The following is a 7,510-nucleotide window of genomic DNA, read 5'->3' on the forward strand; positions in this document are numbered from 1 at the left end:
AATGATCTCACTTAATCAGTGTAACTTATAATCAAACAAATTTTAAAAAGGACCTCACAACAGTCCAGGGTTTATTAAATTAAAACCACTGCCTATATCCTCTGGCACAAAGAGAGGCCCTTCATGTATCTTAGGAAGTAAATAAAAAGATATCCTATGCTCATGAATTGGAAGACTTAATATTGCTAAGATATTAGCACCACCCAAAGCTATCGATATATTCAATATAATCCTTATTAAAGTCCCAGAAACATTTTTGCAGAAATAAAAAATTCACCCTAAAATTTACATGGGATTGCAAGAGACCCAAAATAGCCAAAACCATCTTGAAAAAAATAACCAACTCAGAGGTCTCACATTCCCGACTTCAAATCTTATTGCAAAGCTACAATAATCAAAATTTTGTAGTACTGGCATAAACAGAGACACACCAATAAAATAGAATAGAGAGCCCACAAATAAACTCTTGCAAATATGGTCAAATGATTTTTGACAGGGGTTCCAAGAACATGGGGATAGGACAGTCTTTTCAACAAAGGATGTTGGGAAAACTGGATACCCACATGAAAAAGAATAAAGTTAGACCCTTCCTTGCATGATATACAAAAATTTAATCAAAATAGATCACAGGACTTAAGGTAAGAACTAAAACTATAAACCTCTTAGAAGAAAACATAGGGGAAAGCTTCAGAACTTTGGATTTGGCAGTGATTTCTTGGATATGACAGCTAAAGCACAGACAGCAAAAGAAAAATTAGATAAATTATAATTCATCACAATGAAAAACTTTTCTTCATCAAAGAACACTTATCAATAGAGTGAAAAGGCCACCTACAGAATGGGAGAAAACGTTTAACAGTAATATCTGATAAGTAATATCCAGACTATGTAAAGAACTCCTACAATTTAACACAAAGAAAAAATAATCTTATTTTAAAATGGGCAAAGGACTTAAATAGACATTTCTCCAAAGAAGATACACAGATGCAAAATTCGCATATGAAAAGATGTTCAACATCAGTCATCATTAGGAACATGCAAGTCAAAACCTTAATGGGATACCACTTTACACCCATTAGGATTTCTGTTATCAAAAGGAAACAAAGAGACAAATAAACAAATTAGAAAACCCCAGAAAATAACAGGTTTTGGCAAGGATGTAGAGAAACTGGAATCCTCAAGTTTTGCTTGTGGGAATATAAAATGGTGCAAACACTGTGGAGAACCGTGTGACGTTCCCAAAAAAGTAAACATAAAATTATCATATGATCTAGCTATTCCATTTCTGGGTATGTACTCAAAAGAACTGAAAGCAAGGACTCAACATATATCTGTACATCAATGTTAATAGCAGTATTATTTAGCCAAAAAGTGAAAATGATGCACATATCCGTTGACAGATGAATAGATAAACTAAACGTGAGATACATACAATGGAATATTACTCAGTCTTAAATAAAGGAATGAAATTCTGACATAATGCTACAACTTAGATAAACCTTGAAAGTAAAATAAGCCAGATGCAACAGGATAGGTATCATACAATTCCTCTTACATAAGGTACCTAGAGTAGTCAAATTCATAAAGACAGTTAGTAGAATGGTTTATCAGTGCCTGGGTAGAGGAAGTTATGAGGAGTTAATGCTTAATGGGCACAGAGTTTCAGTGTGGAAAGATGATAAAGTTTAAGAATGATGGTGAAATGAAAGGACTTAATGCCGCTGAACTGTATACTTAAAATGGTAAATTCTGTTATATATCTTTTTATCAGAATAAAAAGCTAGTAAAAATGTGTTTGTCATTATTATATTAATATCAAACAGTTTGAAGTCCATAATAAGAATATTTTTAAGATTATCGTTGTCGGTACTGCTGTTGCTACTACTATTACCACTGCTACTACTCTGCACTATTAGAACAATTTTTGGATATTTCTTTGTTTAGCACATAATTCAGCTTCTCTAGAATCTCTTCTCCCATCCACACAGTTTGAGAGTCTGACTCCCTGTAACCATGGGTCTCTCCAGGCCCTCAACCATGACTGATTGGACTGGGAGTAAACAGATGATCCAGTTTGGGCCAATTACATTCTCAGTCGCAGGAATGAAGAAGAGTATTAGAGAGAAAATCAGCTGGAGTTACCAGATAACCAGAATCAAACCATGGGAACTGTGAAACATCTATATTCTTTGTTGCAAACAAAGAAGCAGAGAAAACCGACCTACAGCAAGAATTTTCTCCGTGAAATATTATTATATCCCTAATCTTAGAGGTGTATAAGACAGCTTCATATTTACATCTCTATAGATATAAAGATATATCTATATCTTTAGATTTAGAACCCTCCCCCGTCTGGCACCTAAAAACTAAACCTCCAAGTTAATATGAAAAAAGAAAACCTTTTAGAGTAATAGTGTGACTGCGTGTAAATGTAATATCCTATGAGCATAGCCCTGCTGATGATATTTGACTAATTCTTCATACAATTTCGTTATCACCATTTTGCCAACACCATACATGCAGAGCTACAGAGAATTCAAAACATTAGTTAATCTGAAGTGCTATATGGTCAAACTTTCACCAGTATGAAGAGGTTAAGACAGAAAATATGCTCCATGAGGACAGAGTTTATGTCTATCGTGTTCAACCAGCAGTACTCGGCACGGCAGGCAGTTGAGTAAATATTCAGTAAACAAATGAATGAGGTGCTCAATACATATTTGTTGAGTCAGTGAATGTGTGACTTTTAAAGAACAAAGTGCACAGTGTAAATGTCATAGTGCAACCTGCTGATGGATTCAAACTTTTCAGGTTATCAGAATTTGAACTGAAAATGTTGCTAATTTAGAAAAAAAAAAAAAAAACAAGCTGGAGGTGAAAAGCTTTAGTACTTTATGGGTGCAGAGATTGTTATTCTCTCTAGAAAGTTGAATCAACAGCATTTTGTGATCAATACAATTTGGAATGACACAGCAGAGAGGTGATTCAAACACCAAGTACAAGATTATTCAATTAGATGTTTATTTTAATTCCTCCTGCCTTAGATCACGTTTGGTCTAGAATCTAGCAAAATAAGTTAAATTTGCAAGTGACTTAGAGTTAGTTCCACCAGACAGGAGGACGGGACCTGACATTTATGCAAGGTCCACCCTGTGAACCCTGGTAAATTTATTAGTTCCTGGACTAGGTTAGAACACAGCTAGAGAAGAAGTGAAGAAAGGAAAAAGGGAAAATATAGTAAAACAGTGGTTATAGAAAAAGAAAGAAAATAGTATGTAATAGTTATATATTTTTTACTTCTGAATCAAAATTATTTAAATTTGATTAGATATGAATTGTTGATGTGTTATATGGGTGTTTAAAACACATTTATTATAGAGAGAAAAGAGGTCTGCTTTGTTGAAGCATGAATAAATCGAAAACAAAAGGCATTTGGCTGATTGGAAAACTGAAGGGTCATCAAAAATAACAACCAAAGTAAATGTTCAAAAAATAACTACAGAACTCAAAAATGGAAACATATCTTAGAAATATATATAAAGTGTTCAACTGCCACTTTAGTATGCATTCTTAAGCTCTTGTTTTTCCAGATCTTCCCACTGGTATTAGGTAGCTGTGTATAAAAGCTTATTAGTCTTGTAAACACTGAAGCCAAATAAAAAAGATAGACTTTCATACTCACCTTAAGAAACTTTTCAAAAGATATCAGCTCCAAAATAAATAAAAGTTCAACTTCAAGAAATCCCTGGTTGTGTAGTGGTTAAGAATCCGCCTGCCAATGCAGGGGACATGGCTTCGACCCCTGGTCCGGGAAGATCCCACATGTCGTGGAGCAACTAAGCCCGTGTGCCACAACTACTGAGCCTCCTACTCTAGAGCCTGAGCGCCACAAATACTGAATCCGTGTGCCACAACTACTGAAGCCTGCGCGCCTAGAGCCCGTGCTCCACAACAAGAGAAGCCACCGCAATGAGGAGCCTGCGCACCACAACCAAGAGTAGCCCCCGCTCACCGCAACTAGAGAAAGCCCGCACACAGCAACAAAGACCCAACGCAGCCAAAAATAAAAAATAAATTAAAAAAATATTTACAAACAATGAAGATCTTGAGCCTAGTTTTGTTGGGTTTTTTTTGAGGGGGTAGCAAAATAATTAACATTAATAACATAGGATGATAGCTATTAATATTTAAGTGTATCCATTTCTTCCCCGAAGTCCCACATTTTTGGCAAGTCCCCTCAATGCAGCTGCGTTTTCCTACATTCTTTCTCTCTCTCTCTCTCCCTTTCTCCCACCTCCCTTCCCCTTTCCCCTACTTCTCTCTTCTTCCTCTATCCCATCGCCATCAACTACGGAAACAAAATTTGACACATCTCAACTACCTTCATTCTCTGTCATTCTCTTTTCCACTCATCATCCCTTTGAACCTAACAGTGGATCTTGGTAATTATCAGAGCAAGTAAAGTTTCATTTCTTTAGAAGAGAAGGGGGGAGAACAACTCTAAAAACTTATAATGCATTCTTTTCTTTCATTCACATCTTGATGAGGTGCTACTGAATATTTTATCGAAGTTCCAATGCTTAGAATTAACAGAATGTATATATCTACATGGGTGATGCCTATGGAGAACATAGGGTCTATCTAATACAGCCACTGTAAACAAAAATAAGTTTTGTAACACTACTAAAACTGGAAAATAAAGTTAAACTTTGAATTCTTATTTGTAACTCTTTAGCATGGGAAAGAGGTCTATGAATCTATACAGAAGAGGTCATGGCACAAATATTTAAAAATAAATAAATATACAAAAGGAAATGGCTCTGACTCTCCTCGTACTCTTTTAGTTGCTGCTAAGAAAGATACATGGATCTCTGAAATTCTACTACAGGGAAGACCAAACTAAGCAAAAATGAAGATAATAACATGATAATAAACTGTATTTTTCCCATTAAGAGTTAAAGATAAGTGCTCTCATTTTAATATCACTGATCCCATCTTTGCATATACAAAGTGGAATATCAACTGGGAATTTAAGTCACTATTTTATATAATTTTCTTCAAATGGAATTTTGTCATCTAAAGTATGTAATTAACTATAATGAGAGAGAATTCACTCCAAAGGACACAATTGTTTTCTCCAAAGGTAAAGTGGAGAGGACAAAATCAAGTGATTCTTTTAAGGTTTGTTTTATCTGATTTCTGCATATGAAAATGAATCATTCTATTCCACTCACTTTACTGATGATCTAATTTTCAGGCACTTTTAAAGATGAAATCACAAATACTTATTAATGAGTTAAACACTGGCAAGAAAAGCAGATTAAAATCCCTTAATTATCTACTTTTTCAGAGTATAGATGCATTAATTCTTTGGGAAGAAAGGTATTTTGCTAATGTGGAAACTATCCAAATCATATATATTCAAAATCCCAATATAAATATTTGGCCCTTGACTATAATTTAATGAATATCATATGGCAAATTGACCAAATGTGAAACCCACAACATCAGAAGTATCTGAGAGAGAAAACAGCATTGACAGAAAGCATGAGTAAGTAACAATCAAAATGACATAGAAATATATATTCTAATGTGTATAATAAAATATAATATAAATTTCCTGGAATAGTTTTAGGGAAAAGGAGCTCATATTTTCCACACATCATATTCAATTTTACCTCCACATCTTTGACCATGTTATTTTCCTCCATGAGACTGGGCTTTCTATTCCTCTGTCTGATGCAAATCATATTTATCCTTCTTGAAGCAACTCACGGTCAATCTTGTTCTTTACTATTTCCTTTTACTGTGCACTCATAGCACATAAAAGAATAAGAAGTCAATGAAATAGCAGTTATTTTGGATAATAAATTTATGACAGTCCTTTAAATCATTTTTGTGCATATTTTAAAGTTATTTTAAATGTATCACTTTTTAAAAAATCCTTTAACAGCAGCTCTATGAGGTAGATTGGGTAGATATAATTACCCCAACTTTACAAATGGAGAAAGTGAGACCAAGGCTAAAGGACTTGCCAAAAGTAAGGGAGTTGGGTAAAATGTATCACTTTAAATGCTGGATAATATTAATGAAGAAATAGGTGTTAATAGAACGAGTTGTAACCATTATACAAAATTTAAAGATGTTATTTTTGTTTTCTAACAGAGTTTTCTAGCCTAAATGGGATTGCCCATTAAAATTTACATAGGTTTTAAACAGAATTGCCAAGTGGTGTTTAAAAATTATAAGAGAAGAAAGAGAAGGGAAATATTAGTAACTGGTATTGATAACAAACCTTTGCATTTAGGGCAAGTTTGAGAGCAGAGTAAGCCTCAGGAGTTACAATAACTTGACCAACTTCTTTCTGCTAGTATATGTCTTCCTAGAAATAATTCCGCAGTTTTAAAGTAAAATAAGTCAATATGCTAGGAAATTGTTTAATAAAATTAAAGGAGGCATTAATTGATACTCCTTAGAGCATAATACCTAGGGAATCAGTTGTACCTATTAGGAAAATATATTTAGCAAAAACCTGAAACCTAAATGCTACTTATATTCAAAGTCTGGCTCTATCCATATGTACTAGGGCTCTTTCAACATTGACTAATAAACTTGGAATGAACTGGGGCATAATAGGCTGCATTCATTAATTAATTTTAAAATAAATTTATTTATTTTATTAATTTTGGCTGCGTTGGGTCTTCGTTGTTGCACGTGGGCTATTCTCTAGTTGTGGGGAACGGGGGATACTCTGTTGTGGTGAGCAGGCTTCTCATTGCAGTGCCTTCTCTTGTTGCAGAACACAGGCTCTAGGCGTGTGGGCTTCAGTAGTTGTGGCTCGTGGGCTCTAGAGCCCAGGCTCAGTAGTTGTGGCACACGGGCTTAGTTGCTCTGCAGCATGTGGGATCCGGACCAGGGCTCGAACCTGTGTCCCCTGCACTGGCAGGCAGATTCTTAACCAGGGAAGCCCGGATGCATTAATTTAAATCTTAAATAAACCTAAATGGAAAGGTAGTCATTTATAAGGACAGCAGGTAACAATCATTTGGTTACTTTAAAATAAAATATATTTACTCTCTCCAGTCAAGACCCCCAAACAAGTTTTAAAGAAATAAGATACATTTCAGATATCCAAATTATCAAATTATTACTATTATAATATAGCTACTTATATAATTATGTACTGTTTTAAGAATAAGTAATTTTTTAAGGTAATACTAACTTCAATTTATTACTAAGACTCAGAGGATAAAAGTCCTTGATGGGAAAATCAATGTGAGGTTACTTCCATGAAAAGCTGAAGAATAAAAAACAGGAAACAAAAATTTTAAAAACAACTATTGCGTCAAATTCACAAACAACACTCTTAAGGGAAAAATCATTATATAACCCAACAACCAGGCTACTGCAAATGAGTTACTTGAATTCTTTGAAAATGCAGAAGAGAAATTTGCAAATAATTCTTTTAAAAAAATTTTTATTTTTATTTATTTATTTTTTAACATCTTTA

This window comes from Neophocaena asiaeorientalis, unplaced genomic scaffold (genome assembly GCF_003031525.2).
Source record: "Neophocaena asiaeorientalis asiaeorientalis breed wild unplaced genomic scaffold, Neophocaena_asiaeorientalis_V1.1 scaffold316, whole genome shotgun sequence".
Lineage (NCBI taxonomy): Eukaryota > Metazoa > Chordata > Mammalia > Artiodactyla > Phocoenidae > Neophocaena > Neophocaena asiaeorientalis.